This window comes from Rhinolophus hipposideros (genome assembly GCF_964194185.1).
Source record: "Rhinolophus hipposideros genome assembly, chromosome: 20".
Taxonomy (NCBI): domain Eukaryota; kingdom Metazoa; phylum Chordata; class Mammalia; order Chiroptera; family Rhinolophidae; genus Rhinolophus; species Rhinolophus hipposideros.
In genome coordinates, this window is record NC_138066.1 from 15,789,076 (window position 1) to 15,811,971 (window position 22,896).

A 22,896-nucleotide genomic window follows, 5' to 3' on the forward strand; every position below is an offset into this window, starting at 1 on the left:
TCTCACTGTGGCAAAGAGCAAGGATGCCGGGGCCACACAGCTTAGATTCCAATCCAGGCTCCATCGCTTCCTAACCTCTTCGTACTCAGAAGAGTGCCTGGAACAAAACGGCCTCTTATAAACGGATCGTGGGTAAACCGATGAACGTGAAAGAACATGACGCAGGGACTGAGCACACAGGGCTGCTGCGAGGATTAAACTGGATAATGCAAAGCACTTAGCACATGGTAAGCACCCAATAAATCTGAGCAGCTATTATTATTAATTGCATCTTGAAAGATGTGTAGGTGCTTGCCAGGCAGATGGGGGACGGGAGCAGAGTTCTAGGCAATGAGAAGAGGCTTGGCAAAGGCACACAGTGTGAAACAGCAGGGCCCCTTAAGGGGACTATAAATAGAATAGCCCGGCATGGCTAGAACACTGCGTGAGCAGGAGGGTGAGGAGGCAGCTCGCCGTGGAGAAGTGGGTATAGACCAGCACAGAGGGCCTCCTGGGCCAAGCTAAGAGTCAGGCAGGACCCAGCAAGGGCCACTGATCCGGATCATACCCACTGCGGGGTCTGGCTAGCTACATGACTGCCGAATATCGCTAACTTTACGTAATTCCTCCCAATGCGTATGTTGACTTACCACGTAGGCAGAATGCTGGGACCTCCAGCTATCCTAGGGGACACGCAGATTGGGACCACACGCCAGCATAGGGTTACCTATTCAGAGCCAGTAATGGATGGAGCATGTGCCAGGTTCTGAGACCACCAGTAACAGACCATGGAGACGTGCTCTTTTTGGGCAATGTGAAGAGTTGGCCTGTGGGGGACAGGTTCTAAGCCAAATGACTGACCCTCATTTCTACCATCTTAAGCCCTGGCAGGCGCAAGGTAGAGGCACACAGGTGTCAAGCTGTGTACCACTTTCCCCTGAGGCTGTCTAGCACCAATGACCAATGGACACAGCCAGAATACATCCTGGTCCTCCCAGCCTCCAAAAACGATGCTGAGGGCAGTTTTGAGGATCTTTCCAACCTCTTCTTGGACACTCTAAGAACCTGTGGGTGCAGGATAAAGTTCTAGGTGTGGAGTGGTCCTGCCCTCCCAGCAGGGGTGGTACAAAGGCTAATGTTAGGTGATAAACTTATTTTCTGCCTTAGAACTGATGGGAGTGGGGGCGGGGGGACCTTGGGAGTACAACTGAGGGAAGCCCAGGCCTGACCATCATTCCCACTGAAGCAGCATCAAAAGTCTTCAGAGAACATCCAAATTCTCTGTGTGCCACACGCGGCATCAGGCGGTGACAGAGTAACAATGCGCAGACTCCATTCCTGCCCTCCAGGATCTCCCAGTTAGCCCCACGCATGCTCACTGTCACCTGTGCCAGGCCTGCGCTGTGCACTACCTCACAGCAACCGCGGGACAGACAGATCTTACAAACACTATGTTGAACAAAACAAACCAGACACAGAAGAGCACGTGCCGTAGGATTCCATGTACATGAAGTTCACGGCTGTGGCTCCCTGGGGGTGGGCGGTGGTGGTCAGCGGGTGCTGACAGGGGAAGAGCATCAGGGAACTTTCTGGGGTGCTGGAAACATCCTGTATCTGGGGGGTGGTTACACGCTGTATGCTTCAGATTCGGGCACTTTAAAAAGTTTTGTGTGTTGTTGTTTTTTTAATTTAAAAACCAAGTAGGCAGTCCCATTATGACGCTCACTTACAACCGAGGAAGTGAAGGCATAGGGGGTTAAGTCACTTGCCCAAGGTTTAGTGGCTGAGTGGAAAACTGGATCGAACACAGCAGGTCTGACTCCAGGACCTGTGCTTTAACCATTATACTACTATGTAGGACTCGTACACGCAGGAAAAACCACACAGGTGGGTTGCTCTCCGGGACCCCGACTGGAAGAAACAACCCGTGTCAAAGCCAGAGGAGGAAAAGGTCCGTATGGCGAAGAGTCTGAGCGTGGCATGACAGACGTGAGAGAGGAGGGGAAGGAAAAGGCCCTTCTCGGCGAGGGCGACAGTGTTGCAAAGGAGGGGGGCAGGACTGCACCCTTTTGTTCAGGGCACTGATGAACCGACCAGTGGAACTAAAGCTGAGGTCCCAGGAGCTCTCCTCCTGTGTGGGTAGAGTCCTTCCAACTTGCCATTCCTGTCACTAACGCCCAGAAAACGATTCCGCTCCCTGCTCGGATCTGCCCTGGGTGCTGGGTGCTGGGCACTGGACTGAGGCCTGCCTGGACCCGGCTATGAACCTGTGTACACGTGGTTTCCTGATGGCAGCCTCTCTCCCAGGAGGTGCAGAGATGGGTCCATTTTCCAAGTCCCCTAACTCCTCCAATGAAGCTGGGTCTTCCCTACATTCCCCGCAGATCAGCTCAACAGTTAGGGCCATCTGACAACCCCTACAGTGACTCTAGTCTCCTTCCCACAGCTGAGGGGCACACAGGGCTATGCAACTTGGCCTCCCCCCAGCATGGTAGAAGCCAAGACCCCAAGGCAGACATGGAGTCCAGGGTCTTCTCACCATGCAGAGCTGAGCTGCTGTCGAACCGGGAAAACTGGCTTTATCAGCCCTGCGGATTGACAGCTGGCTCTGAGTCTCCTCTCTTAGCTTCAGCTTCTCATCATTGAGACAGGGATAACATAGGCTGGTTGTGAGACATTAAATAACATCGCGTAGGTTAAAGAACTTGGGAAGCATCTGGCAGAACCGTTCTCGGTAGAGATTGGCTGAAGGAACAGGAGAACGGGATCTTCAGGGGTCTGTGAGCACAGATGACACAGGGGATACCATCAGGAGCCCCTCAATTGTGGGTACCAAATGAGGCGTCCTGGGGTCAACATCTTTCCCATGGGACAAGCCACCTCCTTCTCTGCACCCCTTGCTCTATAACTGATGGAAGAGGGGGTGGGGAGCCAGGACAGCAGGTGATGGAGGGCGTAGGCTTTGAGTCAGATTCAGGTTCCAATCCCAGTATTACCACCTAATAGCCATGTGACCTAGGGCGAGCTACTTAACCTCCCAGAGCCTGTTTCCTTACCTATAAAATGAGACTAACACACCATATCTATACCACAAGAGTTTTTTGTGGGGTTGCAATGAGAAAACATATGCAAGCAAGGCACCTGGCCCAGGGCAAGTGCCAAGTAAACAGTAGCTATTACCACTACTACCCCGGTCCCCTTCCAGAGCAGTAAGTGCCCTTGGGGATCTCCTAGTCCTTGAAAAACAAAAAAACCAAACCAGGGCTTTGGAAACACAGCCAGGCTAAGCTCTGCCAAGCCTTCTTCCTCCCTCAACTTCCTCGGTCAGCCTACAATTCCTTCAGTAGTCTCAACATCAAGCCAGACATCTCGGACCCTCTGAGTAGTTTAAATCTTAAACGTTAAGACACCAATTCCATCCTACGCTGCACACTGGAATCCCCTGGGGGGTTTAGAAATGACTGGTGTCTGGCTCCCAACCCAGAGATCCATTATTGAATTGGTGTGGGGCGGCCCAGGCAGCCGGGCTGCTAAAAGCTCCCCAGGTGACTCTCATGGATTGTAAAAGCTGAGAACCACCGGTTTAAGGCAACGACCCTGAGGTCAAACCCCTTCAAGTTGAATGCAACTCCTCTGAAACAGCCAAAGAAGTCATCAGCCAGGATGTACGAGAGGCACAGGAGAGGTTTCTTGGAAGAGGCAGGGTTTGAATTAAGTCTTGAAGGGCTGGGAGGTTTGCCTGGGAAGAGGTGCAGAGGCGCACGGGAAGGGCTTTGCTCCGTACATGAGGGCTTGCAGGCAGCACGCAGCCCGTGTCCTGTTCAGACAGGGCCCTCAGCCTGCAGCCGCCGCCTGGACCATAAGATGAACTCCTCCTCACCTCCAGGACTCCAGGTAGGCCTGGAGCAGGGACATTAACCCAGCAAAGGGACAACTGGAAGACAGGGCAGAGGCGACGCGGCTGCTCATTCCTGGAGGTCGCATCGCTGGAGCGCTGGGTTCTGGCTCCGCCCCCGCTGCTGAAAACAGACTCAAGGCCCCCCGCGGGGGTGCGGCTCGGCCTTTGAGGTTGCCATGGAGACGCGACCGCTCCTCCACCTACAGGCTCCCTAGAGGAGGGAGGCAGGGACCGTGGCCGCCTAGAGAAGCCAGGGCTCCAAATCCTGAGACAAAGAAATCCTAGGTATTGGGCAACAGCAGTAGGGGCAAAAGAGGCAGGAGAGGGGCTGGGGACCTGCCAGCTGGCCCTGGGCAGGAAAGGGAGAACAGCTGCATAAGTGTCCAGGCTCAGGGATGGAGGAGAAACGTTATTATCTGAACTGTATTTTACAGTGTACACATCAAGCCCACAGCCGGAATGTCATTTCATCTTCACAACCCAGGCAGGTTGTCAGAGTAGATATTATTCCTTCATTTTACACAGGGTAAAACTGAGGCTCAGAAGTTCTGGGTCTCGTCCCTTGCCACTTGGCTAATAAACACCTGAGCACAACTCGCTTTTTGGACCAAGTCCATTGCCTTTTGCATTTTGACATAATCTCCCATTCAGGCAGCGGGGCCTAAAATCCCTAATTACTCTGTAGGAAAATATATAAAATAAATATATAGGAATATTGGTGCAGAATGGCCGGATGGCCTTGCCATAATGGAGGGAAGTTTACTTCATGGGTAAATGGGCAATGGTCATTCAACAAACATCTCCTCATCATATTATGTGCCGGATGCAGTGATAGTTACAGACCCCCCGCGAGTCTCAGCACCCCCAGCTCTACTACCAGTAGCCCATCAGCCAGTCAGTGGGATACAATGCGTTAAGGCCAGAGGTCAGACGGATGTGAGTTCTGGTTCCAGCTCTATAGGACTTCCAGCAAGTTGCTCGTATTCTGAGAGCCTCTACTTTCTCACGGTAAATGGAGTGACACAGCTGCCCTGCTCCTGACACAGGGCTGCTCTGAAGAGCAATGAGAGATACCATAGAAGAAGAGTATTCCACAAACAGTATAGCATTCCATCAAGCAGACAAAAAAATAAATAAAATTCCTCTACAAAGAAAGTCAAGTTCATCTTCATTTGGCCTTTGGTACATTCTGGCTTCCCCACTAGGTGGCAGGAGTCTGGAGAGCAAGGACGGCCCCCTTCCATTTAGCTCATATTATTCGTGGCACTCAGGACAGTATTCACACGTAGCAGATGCTTGTAACTGCCTACTGGCTGATACAAGCCCCTAAAACTCCTCCTAATCTCTCCCCATAGCAACCAATTCAATTGTTTAGGGTCTGGGGCCAGGAGATCACTGACAAATCCTGCAGGAGTGCTGGCCCTTGTGAGAGTTAGCAGCTTTATCTGGCTTCCTCCTTCCCCTCTAAACCGTCATGAAATGATGATAAGTAATGATCCCTGACTGATCTGATCTGCTCTCCCTCCCTTCCCCCATGCTGGTGGAAAATAGCGTGTGGCTCCAAAGAGGCTGGGGGGTGGGGTGTGGGGTGGAGGAAGTGGCCAGGAGGTGATGAGAAAGGAGAATCAAAGGACCATTAGGACAATGACCTTCGAATCCAATCCCACTTATTACCCGCCTGGGATGGCTTCCTCAGAGCCCCTCTTCCATACGTGGCTTCATGAGTCCTTAGGGTATTTATGAAAAATTAAATGACTCTCAATCTAGTGCTGAGAAGTACTAGTAAGGGCCAGTTCAAAGAACAGATAAGTAATATAAGGTCCAGAGAGGTCATGAAGACTCTCAGAGGAGCCTCGCTTGTTGGTGGCAGCCAGGATCAGAAATCTATGACCCCTGCCTTCCACCGGGGAGTATGTGGGGGGGGGGGTCTTAAATCCCAGAGCCAAGTGGCTCCAGGCTCCCTCCCCTCTCTGCAGAAGTCAGCCAAGACATTCCCAACTTGCACAGGCTTGCACACCCTCACACACCTCACACATACACCCCCAGAAACAGCCTGACCTCTGCCCAGCGCTATCAGGAGGCCGACTCACTGGCATTCAGATCAAGCTGCTGGCTCTCCACACACAGCCTCCGGGACTTTAAAAATAATTTTACTACTGAACAGGGCCACCAGAGGGCGCCTCAAAATTCAAGTCCTTCTCTCATTCCCTCATCTCCCAAGTACCAGTGGGTCTGCCTGTTCCAGCTTCCTGTTGTCACCTACTGAGAGGAGATGACAGGACCTACCCAAGTCAACGGCCTCTTCTCAGAACACCACCTTTCCTCTGGGCTGGTGCAAAGCCAGGTGAGGGCTGCGCTGGGAAAAGGCTCGCCCAGCCAGCTTGTTTCTGCCCTTTGCACACACAGGCACATATTCAGACAGACCCACCTCCTCCTTAAGGCCCTGGCACCTTCTGAGTCCCATTGCTCTGGTCAGCACTCATGCACAATTCTCCATTCTCCTTCCCTTGCTGCAATGACCTTGGAGACCACGGGTTCCAGCTGGTGCAGCCTCCATCGGGCTGGGTCCCTGAGTGACCGTGTGGAACAGAGGTCCCCACCTACCTGTGATGGTTGGGTGTGAGCAAGCAGGAAATCCTGCTTGTGTTGAGTTATAGGGACTTCACGATTAAGTTGGTTCCCCAGCATAACCAGCCTACCCTAACACCCCTGCAACTCCTCCATGTAAGGTCAGCCAGCCAGCCCTAGGCCCCAAGAAGCCCCATATGTTCTTCCCAATGCATGAGAGTTCCTTTCTCTTAATATCACCCATGCTGGGCTCATGGTGACCCACAGCCACTCTCCTCCTGTTCAGGAGAAAACCAGGAACCCAGCCCCCTCTTCTGAGGGTAGAGGGGAAAGAAATCTGGAATGTCCTCAGCCTAATGTTTTGGTTTAGCAGCTAGCACCAGAGGGCCAAGCCTTCCCCACCAATTTGGTGACCTACCCACTCTCCTGGGACTGAGTCAGTGGGCCTATCCCTAACCAAGAGCCAAGGATGGCCTGTTGCTGACATGTGAAGCAAGCCCAAACGGAGACGGAAACACGCATTTTCATTGCAGCATTATTCACAATAGCCAAAAGGTGGAAGCAACCCAAGTGTTCACTGATGGATGGATAGATGAAATGCGATCTATACATATTATTATTCAGCCTTAACTAGGAAGGAAATTCTGACAGGTGCTATAGTGAAGATGAACCTAGAGGAGATTATGCTAAGTAAAATAAGCAGTCAGAAAAAGATCATATTATTTCACCTATATGAGGTACTAGAATAGTAAAATTCATAGTGACAGGAAGTAGAAAGATAGTTGCCAGGGTCTGGGGGGTGGGGGAGAAGGGTTGTTAGTGTTTCATAGGTGCAGAGTTTCAGTTTTGCAAGATGAAAGACTTTTGGAGATGGATGATGGTGATGGTTGCACAACATTGTGAATGTACTTAATGCCGCTAAACTGCATACTTAAAATTGATTATGATGGTAAATTCTGTTATATGCATTTTACCACAATTTTAGAAATGAATGAAATATAACAAACAAACCAAGACAGGCAGGGAAGGAGCAATACCAGAGACAGAAACTCTGTCATGGGGATTAGCAGGGTACAAGGAGACTAAACCAGGCCTGGAGCCCACTCAGCTTCCAAAACGGACTTTGGAGTCACCTTCTGAGTTACAAAGGCAGCTTCCACCTCCACAGTTCATTTCTGTTTTGCTGCCAACTTCCTGGCATAAGACAAGCCTGGCTCTGCCTTAGGCAGGGGCTGCCAGACATTTGTCAGCTTCCATTCGAACACTTCTTCCCCTATCTGGTAGTACCTAGGCACCCACTACCAAGTTCAACCTACCCCACACCCAACCAATGCCAACGGCAAGGTCTCAGCGCGCATGGAGACCAGTGCAGGGTGAACTTCCCCCAGGTCACTGCTTTCCCTGGCTCTGCCCTACCCCTCTGGCACCCTCCAAGTACTCCACTCAGATCCATACCGCTCCATCCTTCCACCTGGCAATGAGAGATGCCAGCCTCACCTCCCACAGGAAGGCAGCCTCCTTCAAGAATTAAGCTGAGGAGCAGACAGGGCCCAGGGGCTGACAAGGGATGGTGTGTGGAAAGCAAAAGAGATGTTTCAATTTGGCCCTCAAAACAAGGGCGGCTGAACACCACAGGCCAGAGAAGACAGGCTGAGAGAGACAGGTACCAGGGCCCACAGGGCTGGCGGGACCTGCCCTGCCCCACGTGTTTACACTGGAACCATCTGTGCGCGGGCAGGCTAGCAAGATGAGGCCAGAGCCGCAGTGGCCAAGGTCAATTACCTCGACTCCCAGGAGAGCTCCTGGAAGCATCCTTCCCATGCTTGGACTTGTGAGTGTGAGATGAGAGAAGGGGTACAGTCCCCACAAAAACCAGGGCTTGGCTCATATTAGAGGCCACATATCATGCATAGACTCTGTGGGCAGGCAAGTGGGCACATCCCAGTCTCCCAAGAAAATGAAGTCGATTCTGAACGGGGGACAAGAGAAGAGTCACAGGGTCTGGAGGCATCCTCTAGGAGCTATGAATGGACATAGTACTGGCTCTGGAGCCAGGCTACCCAAATTCACATCCCAGTTTTAGCTGTGTGATCTTGGGCAGCTTGCTTAACCTCTCTGTGCATTAGTTTCCTCCCCTATCAAATAAAGATAATAATAAAAACACTATCTCGTAGAGCTTTTGTGACAGTTAAACGAGTTAGTCACTAAGAGCAGTGCCTTTAGTAAGTAATGTAGTAAGTAGTCTTTGTGGTTGTCACTGATTGATGCTATTATTATTATTATTATTTCTCCCCACAATCCTGGCCCTGGGAAAGACGCTGAGAAGTAGCCCAGTTTGTCTGACGTCTTCTCAAGGGCTGGAGACAGCTGCACATTGTGTGGGCAGCGCACAGGTTACCCAAGCACCAAAACAGGCACAAGAGAACGACCCCCCTACACATGGCAACCATGCTCCCACTTTCGCTGCTTGCTCCTCCTGGGGCCACTGACGGCTCTTGGCCTTAGATCTGAGCTCCTTCCTGGGAGCCTGGGGCCCTTCCACAGGGTTAGGAAGCAATCCAGGCAGCTGTCTGCAGCAGTATCCTCCACAGTCCTACATAGAAGAGGCAGAGCCCTCAGCCTCCTGAGAACCATGAAGTCAGGAAGGGAGGAAGGGAGAAGCACTCACACACAGGTACAGGTCTCCCTGGGCTCCTGCACATGCACAGGGAGTGGTCATCAACACACAGAATTCACAAGTGCAGCTGGTATATCGGCGTGCGTATGTGGGCCATGCATGCTAGCTCACGATCGTCTTTCTAGAAGGTAAGGGCAGAGACAGTAGAACAGTCTGGTCAAGAGCTCATGCTCTAGAGCCAGACTGCTGGGGCTTGAATCCAGCTCTACCCCTTACCTGCTGTGTGACCTTGGGCAAGTCATATAACCTCTCTGTCCCTCTGTTTCATTTTCAAAATGGAATAATAGCACCCAGACTCCCAGGGTTTCTGTGAGGATGAAATGAGTAATTATATCTAAAGTGCACTTAGAAGAGTGCCAGCACCTCTCAGTACTAACTGCTATTCCTATGCCTTATACGCTCAGCAAGTCAGATCAAATGACTGCCAGGCTCTCGCCGAGACCCTAGTTCTCATCTGGTTCTACATCTCACCCTGGACCAGTTCACCAAAACCCTCCATGCTGAGAACTCATCTGACAAGCAGTACTCACCCCTGGAGGGCTCCTGGCAGAAATCTCAGTCTATGTACCATGGGCTTTGCCAATGCCCCACCCTGACTCCACTCTCCAACTGCTTCCTGGGTCTGCCTCTGTCCACAGGTGACACCCACTTCTCTATTCGTCCCGTTCAGAAATCAGAAACCGTTCAAGCCAACCATGTCCCACAAACTTGTGTTTTTCTCTGGAGAGAGACTACTATGGTTTTCCCATTAGCACATGCACAGTGTATTTCATTACTGGACAAGAATTGCTGGTTCTAGGGGGGCACCGGGAATCCAAAAGAACACTGGAACTAAACCCCAAAGATTCAGGTTTAACTCTTGGGGAAGTCACTTAAACTCTCTAGGTCCCTGAGTTTGCTGCTCTGCAAAACGGGACAGCATTACCCAATCTGCAGGACAGAGGGCAGGAGATGGTAAGATGAGGAGGCAGCGTCTAGTGCAGTGCCTGGCACACAGCAAGTGCTCAATGCGTCTGGAACGTGGACTGTTTCCCTCCTCTCCCATTATAGGCAAAACGTGAGAGAAGAGATCTGAGCCGAGGCTCTGTGCTGGCTTGGCCAAGCAGTCCGTTATCTTTAGCAAGATGATGAGCTCTGTCAGGTGGTTTAGAAAAATATCCATGACACAGCCTGGGTAGGTTTTACTGGCCGGGATTCAGCCACTGTTCTGCATGACGGGGTGCACCCTGGACCCCTCTCTTCCCCCAGAATCTGGTTCACTGCCCCCAGAATTAGGCAGAAGGGCCAAGGGAACCACCTGTGTTCTCTAGTGACACACACCCCACCTGGTCAATGGCTTTTGGAGCAGTTGCCCCATCATGCCCACCTAAGCAGATGGCACAGCTCCCTGTGGAAGGGCTGGGAATATAGGCTCACAGATCCGTGTGCCTATCACATGACGGCATCACTAGGCAGGAAAACCACACCCTGTGACTAACTCATCCTTCTCACTGATTTGAAGTCTAGTGGTCACCATAGCAACAGGCTCCCGCTCCAGCCTGCCAGGCGGAGGGGGCTGATGCAATTCTCAGGCAGTGAGCAACTCCAACTCAGCTTACACAGCTCTGTTCCCACTCAAGGGTGGGTGACTGGGGAGAACAAATGAAGAGGGAGGAGATGGGCACACACCCTACAGAATTCTCTGTTCTCCCCCCAGTTCTGCTCTGAGGGCTGGATCCAAGGAATGTGAGCTCTGAAGAGAGCAGGGGGTTCCCCTCCCATGTCCCTAACAAACATGGTGTCACTGCAGTGGCTGCCACTTCTGGAAGATTCATCTCCAAGGCCTTAGGCAATCTGGAGGAGGGGGAGACAGACTGCACCGTGTGCCTCTCTGCTATCACGTGAGCCCTTACCAACCTTCTGAGCCAGCACCCCACCAGCTCAGCACCCCTGATTCCCTCAGCCCGCAGACAGGCAGCTCTTCAGAATTCAACAGGTGCAGCTTTACCGTTCTCTGCTCAGTTGTGTCTCTGCCATAGTTGCATTAAAGCACCCATAAATCCAGCCCCTGCAAGCTAAATTGTCCCCAGAATACCACTGCGCCCCATCCTCCCAGCTCTCTACCCCACTCCAAAAGGGTCTCTGGCTCCCCTGGGCATCTCGCTGGAGTCCAACAGTCCTACACGAAGGACACACAGGCCAAGAACCACCCGACCTCTTAATGTCTAAGTCACCCAACCTCACAGATTGAACACTCAGAAAGGAGGGCGGTCAGGTCACTCCCCCCAACTCCCCCCCCCCCACACACACACACCCAGGAAACAGGGAAGGGAGCCATGTTAGGACGAGAGCTTGGCAATGCTAGGGGCCCTCTGTCGCCTCCCGGCGCCTACCCATGGCTGCAGGGCTCTCCTCCCAAGGCTGCCGTCCTGGTGAAGGTGCCTCTAGCACCAGGGATGCTCCATCCGGCAGGCCCCACGCCCTTCTCTATCCCAACAGCCTCTTCTGGCCTATGCTCCCTCCTACCTGGCCCGCACCAAGGGCATCTACCCAATCAGGAAGGGGCCATGGCACAAACAGGCCCTGCTCTGGGACCTGGCACCCTGCACTGGGAGATGTGCAGGCGTGCGGGCGGAGGGAGGGAAAGCATGCCTCCACAGCACCCTGCCGTGTGCCCGCGGGGGCCAGTCCCACTGGGCCTCCCCATGGCCACCCTGACAGATGCAGGAAGTGATGGTCTCCTGGGGCCGCTCACTAGAGAGATGCATTGGGCTGGGGGACATCCCAGCAACACGTCCTGCAGGAGCCTCCCCGATCACTGAGAGGAGGTAGGCAGAGAGGCTAAGCTGTTAGAGCTGGAGGCGGCTGTCCAGATCTGAAGGTCAATGGGGTAGAGAGAGTCCAGACAGAAACACATCTATGTATGGTCAACTGATTTTCAACAAGGGTGCCAAAACCATTCAAAAGTTTTTTCAACAAATGGGGCCGGGGCAACTGGAGAGCCACCTACAAAAGAATGAAGTTGGACTCTTACATCATGCCATATGCCAAAATTAACTCAAAATGGACTGAAGACCTAAATGGAAGAGCTAAAACTATAGAAGTCTCAGAAGAAAACACAGAGGTAAAGCTCCCGACCTTGGATTTAGCTAAGGATTCTTAGATATGACACCAAAAGCACAAGCAACAAAAGAAAACATAGATAAACTGGACATCATCAAAATGAAACACGTTTGTGCTTCCAAGGACACTATCAAGAAAGTAAAAAGACAACCCACAGAAGAGAAAATCTTTGCAAATCATATATCTAATAAGGGACTTCTATCTAGACTATATAAAGAAGTCTTACAACTCAACAATAAAAAAACCCAACTAAAAAATAGACAAAGGATCTGAATAGACATTTCTCCAAAGACGGTAAAGATGGCTTCCTTTCATGCAATAGACAGAACACCTGGTGTGCACCTATTATGTGCCAGGCACTGTGCTGCACAAGAGGGACACAAATGGGAGGCAAAGCAGACTCGGCCTCTGCCCTCAGGAGACTCACATCCAGTGGGCAGAGAGTACACATCCACCATGTGCCTGTACACGTCGCAACTCACTTAATCCTCACAATGGGGTAGGTACTCTGAGAGCCCCATTTTACAGATGAGGAAACTGAGGCATCGAGAGGTTGAGGAACCAGCTCAAGATCACACCGCTAGTAAATGGCAGGTCCGAGATTCACACCCAGGGCAGTTTTCTCCAGGGTCCATGTTCTGAACAACTGCATGATGTTAAGAGTTTTCTTGAAGCGATTCATTCTACCGGGAGTCAGAGAGGGCTGCTTGAGGGAGGTGATGGTGAACGGGGTTTGAAAGTCTTCCTCAGGCAAGCAAACAGGGAAGGAGACTTGCAGAGGCACAGAGACAAGAATCAACAGAGTTGAGGAAACACTGGCGGGTTCAGTGGTACTGAAGCAGAAAGTGTAAGTGCCAGGTGAGGGTTGGGGACAGTGACACGGCCGGAGAAGGCTATGGTAGGCAGCGGTATTCCTCCCTCCAAGAGGGCAAAGGGGAGCCATGGAAAGGTTTTAAGCATGCGGGAGACCTGACCCAATTTTGGTTTATGGATGCCCTAAGGGGGCTGGGTGGGGGTGCCCAGGGCAGACAGGTGGTCTGGCTGACCAACTGGGGAGGCCTGGAGAGAGATGACAACTCAGGTGCCGGTGGCGGCCAACAGTGCTGGAGAGCACCCCATCCCATCCTCCTCCTCGTTATAGCCATGTCTATAACAAGAATGGGTGAGCAGGGTGGGCGTCCGCTGGCCATCAAGGGACAGAAGAAAAGGAGCTCACTAGGGCTCACTAGGCCTCATGCCGGTGTGATCCTCAGTGCGGACAGTGAGAGCTCTGGGGGACCTGAATTCAGACACACAACCCAGCAGCCTCCACCCAAGGGAAAGCGACTTTGTTCTGTGACAGGAGAGCCCTGGCCTCAGCTGCAGTGGGCTCAGGGATGGAGCAGTTCCAAGAAATGAGCCTCTGCTGAGATAGAACCAGGGGACTGCTCCCTTCACATGGGGTAACAGCACCCTGTGAGAAAATAAACTTCGTTTCAAGCAAAAAGAAAAAAGAAAAAAAAAGAAAAGAAAAAGAAAAGCCACCTCCTGAGTTTCTGGCTGGGTACCCAGGGAGCAGGTGAACCCAGATGCTGTATTACAAGCTTTATGTGCATTACCTTACTTAATCCTCTTAACAACTGTGCAGTGAGTTCTACTTTGCCCCCATTTAGTAGATGAGTAAGCGGAGGTGCAGGAAGGTTAACTAACTTGCCCTGGCTAGTTAATGGTAGAGCTGGGATCCGAAACAGGCAGCCTGAGTCCAGAACAAGCTCTTCTATCCACCTCCATCCTCATTTTAACAGTGTTTTGACTTCTAAACATAGCCATTGTTTCTAGATACTAGAAAGGAATTAGATTTCAGACCCTGTTGCACAGTAATAACAGCCCACATTTACACAATAAATTAACTCATTTTAACCTCATAGCACCTCACGAGGTAGGTTCTATTAATATCCCCATTTTACAGATGAGGAAACTGAGGCACAGGGAGGTCACGTGTCTTGCCCAAGGTCAACAGCTGCTGAGTGGCCAAACTTGGAACCCGAGCAGCCTGTCTCAGACACCGCCCTCTCTTTTGCTACCTGACTACATAAGTAGTGCAACAGCGCACTTCTAACATGCCCAGGGGTCCGGTCTCGCAGGCCATAGCCCACGAGATGCAGTAACTACAAGGCAAGGCCATGGCTAGAACGTGCCCAGCAAGAGTAGGGAGAAGCTGACAGGAGGACAGGTGAACGGATGAGAAACCAAAGGTACGGTGGTCTCTCAGCAAAGGGTGTGTGGGCAGACAGCCCTGGTGAGGGCATCGGGGCCGTGCCCTCTGCCTGCCTGCTGGGCGTAGGACCACTGTGCTGCCCACCTGGACACATGAGGGAAGCATCCAGTCACTGCAGGTTGACCCATGAGTGGATCATGCGGTCAGTTCGGCAGGTCCCCTTTTGGAATGGATTGCAAAGGAGCATCTCACATACTAAGGGCAGGTATTGTTTTATGAATCTTGGTTCAGATATGTATACACACACGTGTATATAGACATATATGGTGTTATGTGTGTTGCATTATAAAATGATTTTCCTACTATGGATTTTGTCCAAAAATGTAGGACTACCATTATTTCTACTAAATAAGCTGTAGTTTATTCCTATAATGGAATTCTACGCAGCTTTGACGATGAATAATCTAGAGAACAACGATGAATCTCAAAAACATAATTGTAAGCAGAAAAAGGCAAGTCAGAAAAATATTTATACTATGATTCTATTTATATAAATTACGGGCAAAACTACCCAGTTATATTATTTAGGAGTGCGTACCTATGTAGTAAAACTCTAAAGAAAAGGAGAAAATGATGAACACAAAATTCTGGATGGTGGTTGCCTGTCTGCAATGGGGGGAAGTGGGAGGGGACAGTGTGATGGGTTGAAGTGTGTCCCCCCACCCCAAAAGATATGTTAACTCAGAATGTGACTTATTTGGAAATAATAGTCTTTACAGAGGTAATTAAGTTAAAATGAGGCCATTACAGTGTGTCCTAATCCTACATGACTGGTTTCTTTATACAAAGTGGAGATCGGCTTGCAGAGACAGAGGGGGGTAATGTGAAAATGAAGGCAAAGATGGAGGCAATGTGCCTACAAACCAAGGGATGTAAAGACTGCCAACAAACTACCAGAAGCTGAGAGAGAGACCTAGAACAGTCTCCCTCAGGGCCTTCGAAGGAACCAAGACTGCCGACACCTTGGTCTTGGACTTCTGGAGTGCAGAACTGGGAGACAGCACCTCCAGGGGGGTTGCTTAAGCCCCCAGTCTGCGGTGCTCTGTATTAGTAAACGAACAGTGAGGCACATGGCAGCTTCTTAGGACTGAGTGCCAGTGGCCCCTTCAAGCCTAACAAAGGGCAAATGGATGTTTGTCTCATAAGTCTTTACCAAACCAAATCCAGACACTTTCTATGCTCTTTCACATAGATGACGTATGTCATATATATAAAATAGAAATAAAAACCACACAGGGGTCATCCAACTGTTAATTTTACAGGTGAGGGCATGGAGGACCCACCTTAGATCACATACCAGGTGTGTGGCCAAATTAGAACAAGAGCCCAGGTCTCGCACCTCCCAGCTCCGTGAAAGCCGCCAGCATAGTCACGGCCCAGGGTTACGCAGAAAAGGCCAAATTCTGTGCAGAGCACAGGGAACCCTGAACTCACAGTCTTCTGGGAAGCAGTAGAGACCCTTCACTCTCCTGCGCCGTGGGTCATGAACACAATGCATAGGACCACAAAGGAAATCAGTTACATCAAAATGCTATTCTAGCCATGGGGACTTGGTGAGTCCAGGAGAATGAACGAACTGATCAGTGCCTGGACACAGGAAGCACTCAACACAATTCAGTGATGGTTTTTACTGTGCATATTAGGAGTTAGTTCCTTTTCCTTGGGCCTGGGTCAGTGAAGCTGAGTGGGGACACCCTGAGACCCATGCCTCGGAGCCTGGGCTCGGCTGAGGGAGGGGGAAAGCTGCCCTGAACTGCAGGCCCTGTGCGTGAGGCTGCCACCAAGCAGCGGGGTGCTGTCCCGGGAGAACAGGTCCCTCAGGGCTGAGAGGAGAGACACACACAGCAGGCCTTGCCTGGAGACAGGGAGGTAGGCCCCCAGAGGAAAGAACAAACACAGCCAGGATCAGAGCCCTCGGGGCCTAGTCACGTGCATTGCTAAAGGGCAGAAAGTGACACTTAATAGGTGCCTCTAGGGGCCCAGCACTCGCCACACATTATATAACTGAATTTGTTCAAATGTCAGCTTTGCGACTGCACACTACATGTGGATTATACCCAGATCTTGCAGATGAGGAAACTGAGGCTCAAAGATGTAATGACTTCATAGAATCAGTATTAACATCCAGGTGTCTGGCCATAAGGAGAACCTCTAATGCAGACTCACAATCATTCATTCATTCATCCATTCATTTGTTCATGCATTCACTCAACAAACCTTCAGTTACATGGAAATCTCCCAAGGTGGGGTACTTCTCCAGTGAAGACACTGTCACTTGATGGGGCTGCTATTCTTTACCCTTTGGGCCTCCAGGGAGTACTGTTGACAAGCGCCCTGGGCCAGAGAAGGGGGCAGGTGGCAGCCAGGCCTCACTGCCTTCTAGAGAACCCTGCAGACCTCTAGCCCAGGTACACCATCCCTTCTCAGGTACACCAAGGCGGGGGCCCTAAAATCTTGCCTCCTCTTCAGCACCCCATCCTGGGCTTTTTAGAAAGGCCCACTCGCCTAGAAGTCAAGTCTTTACAACCGGGCCAAGGACACCTGCGAGGTCCTCAGCACCCGCCACATGGCTGACTAATAGTAACGACAGCATCCACTCTCCTCTGAACCCCAAAGCAGCCCCATGAGTCCGTCTCCACTGCAGAGAGTCTCGTGAAGTGACTCATCCGATGCCACACGAACATTAAGCTGGGGCTCTGGGAATCAAATCCAGGCTTTTGTAATTTTGTAATTTTGCAACTTTTTTTCCTTTACCTACATATCCCTTAGAGATGGGAAGCTCCCCAGCAGAAGTGACAATGTATAAGACTCACACTGTGACGGGTACTCAGCGAGCATTTATCAATAACAATGATCCTTTACTGGGGTATAAAACAGTATGATGAACATAGGAACATACGTTGTAACCAATCATCAGCTTAGCTGACGTTTCCCACAACCCCAGGACATACATGAGGCAGGTATTTATAATGCGCACTTTGCAGGTAGGGAGTCGGTGGGATGATTTTACCTAGACATGGGCTAGTTTCCTGGAATGTGCCCCTCCAGGTCCATTCTCCCTGCTTCTCTACCCTGCTTTCTGCCTCAACAGACATCAGAGGAAGAAAGGGGTGTGAGGCTGGGATATTTCCTATGGTCCACCCAGGCTGTGTGCTGTAATCAAAGGTTGCAGCTCCTGCCAGGAAGCTTCTCACACCATCTCTGTGTCTCTAGGTGTGGGAACCAGATCTGCCCCTCACCCTGACCACATTTTGGTCATGGTCCCCTTAGAAACTCTCTCCAAACTCCCCAGTGTGTGTGTGCCATCTGCTTCCTGCTGGACCCTGAAGGATGTGGACATCACCAGGATGGGGACCCTGGTCTCCTGATGGATGAACCAGGGATTCTGAGAACCTGACCACTTACTGAGTAGTCCCTCGGGGGACTTGTGGGGAGGGGACAGAGTGAAAAGGAAGGTGGCAGAGAACTGCAAGGAGCTGGTAGCAGAAACAGCAAGCCAAGCTCTTGGTCTCAGGGTTCTCTTTGAACTAACTGGGGTTCACCTTCAGAAAATGGGGAAAGACCACAATCCTGAGAAGGGACCCCGGGAGAGGCCTGCGGTGGGATGAGATGCGGGAAGACTTTCGTCTGGGCTTCAGGCCAAGCGAGCCACTCGTTCTGCCTCCATGAGCGTTCTGGAAACCGGTCTCTGTTTACAAGCCGGGGCAAGGACGGGGCAGCCCTTGTAACAAGGGGCACTTCCAGACGGTGCTCCTGTGATGGGCTGGGGTACAGAGGGGGGCGGGAACATGGGATGGCCTTGAGAGAGAGAGAAGCTGCAAGCATCTGATCCCCCCCCTCAGCGTCTGAAAGAGCCAGCTGGAGAAGAGGAGATGCCACCTGTTGGCTTCCAGACCCTCTTTCCCATTCATCCCCCTTGGCACAAGCATCCAGGGTGGGTACTAGGACATGGGACTCTTTGAGGTCATCTCGGCCAGGAGCACACAGTTGGGCCACATGGCCAGACCCTGGACAACAGAAGAGCAAAGAGGAAAGGCTCTTCTCAGAGGGTGGGACAATGGCACGTGGATTTCCTTTCTCCTACTTTTAGGTATTTTTCTAGTCTTTCATAACTACATGCTTTCATTTTATAAAGGGGGGGAAATATCTATCCTGGAGAATGATTAAGACTCTCAAGGAGAAGGAAGACATCACACCGTGGCACAGTTAGGTATGGAGGAATGTCTCTGGGGAGGACCAGGAATAATGAGGATTTGCAGGCACGGACCTCAGTCGGGCCTGAAGCCCAAGTCTTTTAGGGACCTTCACTTTATACAGTGTCTGAACAAATATTCAGGGATGCAGCGGGGTGTCTTACACCTGGTGACAGGCTGGCACACGGCCAGTGTCTCCATGACATTCAGGGGCGGTGGGCAGGAAGATGTGAGCTCCTTATGCCTGGCTGAACCCTCCCTCCATTCAAGGATCTCAGGGGAACCGAGGAAGTCACAGCTCCCTCTGGGAGTATGCTGCCTTATCACCTGCTTTGTGAAACCATCTCTGTAGGTTTCCATGCCCTTGAGCTTAAAGAAACTTGACATTTTTTTACAGTGGCAGTTGGTAGGCAAGATGCAGCCTGGTGTCCTGTTTAATAGTGAGAGAACAGGGGGACTAGCTAGTGTCCTTGTGTAAGCTACTTACCTAATCTGTGCCTCTGTGTTCTCATCTGTTAAGTGGACGTAAGTGTCTTCTTCATCAGATTATTGTCAAGAATAAGGGAATTAATACACAGGAAGTGCTTGGAACAACGTAGGACACATAGTAAGTGCTAGGTAAGTGACAGCCATTATGACTAGCATTTCTCCATTCATCACATCATTATTTTTTTGTGTCAACACTACAAAAAACCACCTCAGGATTTCTGTGACAACTCCACAGAAATTTCTTATCGGCTTGGCCTGTAGGGGTGGGGGGGGGGGCACAGAGGAGAGAAGAAAGTAATGAAATGAGCAAAGAACTCTAGATGGATCCCCTTGCTAAGTGTTACTACATAGGTACCATTTAATCCGGTGGTAGGGACACCAGAGAAAATGCAAGACAAGACACCCAGTAAAATTTGAACTTCGGATGAGTTGCATGGAATATACTTATACTAAAAAAAAAAATAAAAAGAAAGAAAGAAAGTCATGGCTTATGTAAAATTCAAATTTAATTGGGCATCCTGTATTTTTATTTCTAAAAAATTTGGCAGCCCTCTCAGTGAGGCTGGTAAGGTTGTTCCCATTTTAGAGGTGGGAGTGACGAAACTCAAAGGGGCTCAGTGTCTGGAGATAACTGTCCCAGCACATAGTCAAAGGCTACGCTCCCTGTCCGCAGCACGCTTTTCCCTCCAGCTGCACCCCTCTTTGCAGAAGAGGAAACAGGCCTAGAGCGACAGAAACTGAGCCCTGTTACCTTCCTACATCACAGCATTCTCTTCAGCCCCTGGACGGAGCCTGCATGCAGGAAGAGCCATTTTTTCCCAGAGCGAGGGAGGTATTTCTCCCCCAAACCAGTGCATCAGGAAACCTTCCAGTAGAAGAGGGAGGGTGGGTGGCCAGGGATGGGAACCTCCCAACAAGGGCTATAGTCAGCCAGGGTGGCACCCACAGCCCTTCCGGGAGCTGTCCCTGCCTGGGGCTGGAACCTAGAGGCAAGAAGCCCAGGAGAAAACTCAGGAAGCACCAAAGGAAACCCCTCCGGAAGTCCTGAAATATTTCCATGGCCAAGAGAGAAACTGTTAAAGTGAAAGCAGCACTCGGTACTAACAGAGTCTCAGAGTTTGGGGCATGACTACAGTGGCCCGAGCTCCAGCCCAGGTCACAAGGCCCCTCCCCAGAGGTTACACAGGTGGCCTCGGGCCCCCCAGAGTGCCCCATGCACCTTCCCCTGAAGGGGCCCCACCTCTGCTCTCCCAGATTCCAAGTGGGGGTTTCACTTCAGTCATTCTCAGCTCTATTTTTACTCAAAGGTGGCAAGAAATGGTGTTCAAAGCAGGACAGTTCAGTCACCTGATTTCCACACCTCTGCAAGGCCAGGGACCACGGCTAACCTTTGCTGGGAGCAGGGACAGGGAATGGTTCAAGAAACCTCTTGGGGGCTCCTCACAGGGCCAGGAGTCTAGGTCTAGAGCCCACTCCCTAGTCTGTGACTTCTCAAGGAGGTGACATTCAGCCTCATGTCACCTGGCCAAGAAAGGCCAAGGGGCGGCCTCGAGGCCAAGGAACAGCATGTACAGAAAAGTGTGTCTGGGGAGCTGAAGGAATTCAGTGTGGATGGAGGGTCGGGAGGGTGGTCAGGACGGAAGCAGCGTCTGAAAGAGCTCTGTGCTCCGCCAAGGACTTTATCCTCCAGGAAGGAGGGAGGGGGAAGGTGTGAGACTGGCCATTGGCTGAACCAGATCCTCCAGGAAGGCTCGGAGGAATCTAGGTCCTTCCTACCCAGCCTGGGCATCACCTGACGGCATGTCAGAAATGCCATCGGAAGGCCTCTCTCCCCCTTCCTTATGCCCAGCTCTACCTCCTCCTCGCACCCTCTCCGCTCCTTGATTCTTAGGTGGCCCTCCAGTTAGAAAAATGGACCCCAGGCCCCCAGGACATTCCCTTTCTTCATACCCCCCAACCAATCACAAAGCATTTCCAAGCTCCCATTCGCTAGGGGCACAGCTGGGTGTTGCAGGAAAGATTCCCGAATGGAGCTGGGCACACAGAGGAGCTTTTCAAACACACAGATGCCTGGGCCTCACCCCCAGGTTCTCATTCAGAGAAGGCCTGGTGTGTCCCCCACATGGCACCCCTGGCCACGTGCCCAGGCTGGTCATCCACAAAGATCCGGGTTCATAGCCCAGCTCGGCTCTTTATAGGCTGTGTGACCTTAGAAAAGCTGCTTAACCACTGTAGAATCTTGGGGGAAGTTTCCTCATCCATCCAGCTGAGTAAAAAGAGTCGGGACCTCCCTGGGAGGTTGACAATTAAATGGGACATTGTAAAGTACTTAAGGACAATGTCACACCCTATAAATGGCAGCCTTAGTTATTCTTCTTCATGCCTCTGAGGAGTTTAGAGTCGGGCAGAGAAGAAATGACAAGAGGCACAAAACACTGTATAGGTAAACATTATAAAACACTAGATAAGAAAATTCTCAGTGATGTGTCCCAGGGCAACCCGTGTTCTGACTTCTGGGGGGGGGGGGTCTCTGGGACAGAGAGGGTTAGCGCTGGGTGGGAGGGTGTTCCCCAGAGCAGAGGCTGGCTGTGGGTAGGTGAGAAGCCTCACTGACTGGGGCGGGGCGGGGGCGGGGGGGGGGGGGGGGGGGGGCGGGGTTGCTGAGTATGCTGCGGGGAAATCCAAAATCCAAATGAGGGCGTCTTGAATGTGGTGGAAAGCAAATGCCCCACGGGAGGTTTCTAGACAAAGGAGAGGTGGGTGGGAGTGCAGTGGAGCCACAGCCATGTGGAAAGGGGGTGGTGTCTCAGTGGGGTTGGGGGTAGAGGAAGCTCAGGTGTCACTGCAAGGGCCTGGCTGTGGCAGCAGCTGACCAGCCACCATTGGGCCCCAAGGCCAGAAATAGCTCTTCTGACATCAAATTTGGGTCCCTTCCTTCCTTCCTTTCCAGGGAGCAGGAGACATCACCAGCTCTTGCATTTGGTCTCTAAAGGTTCTGCACCCAAAGACAACACATGGTGCCCACTGACCCACCCAGGTGGGCACCATCGAGGCCCAAGGGTGGGACGTTTGGTCAGAAGCTGCCACGGGTCTGCAAAGCGTTTGCCCACCTAAATCAAGGGAAAATGGGGCTTCTACACGGGTGGGTAGCACACCAGCTGGTCTCTCATTAGCCCTCTCAATGATGCACTAGAAAATTAACAACCAAGGCTTTCTGCTCCATTAACACTGAAGTTGTCCCTTCAGGGGGTACGGGGGTGGGGAGGGCATGGGTTTTGTCTAGACAGAAGCACTCATAAAGACCAGACGCCTGAGCTTCTGCACCTCAGAAAGGGGGTGGGCAGAGGAGAACTGGTAGGTCCCCAGCATGGCAGGTGTCCCCCTCCACCACGGCGGAAGTCCCCAGCAGAGGCTGATCACAATGGCTGTTCCTTCTTCTCATCCTGAAAATGAGGGTAAGAGCCTTTCACAGATTTACTAAGGACTAAATGATAGCATGAACGTGAGAACACTAGCGCAAGTCTATCACCCATTCGGTGTCCAATCAATTGCTCCATTTTTATTTTGATTGGGAAACGGGCGCAAAAGAGAGATGTGCCGTGGATTGCCTTTATCCGGCCAGAACCCAGAGTTACAGAAGGGTCTGACTTGGTTCAAGGTCTGCAGTCAATCCTTTAGGAGTGGGGACTAAAGGGCCCTGGAGACCTGCTACCCAAATCGTGGCACCTACACC

General features: G+C 51.4%; 1 protein-coding gene across 3 annotated transcripts in view; it reads right to left on the bottom strand.

Annotated features, from left to right (window-relative positions):
• The window catches only part of ABR (ABR activator of RhoGEF and GTPase), a 172,245-nt gene that overhangs the window by 100,795 nt on the left and 48,554 nt on the right, over positions 1-22,896 (bottom strand). The gene's annotated exons all lie outside the window — the stretch shown is intronic.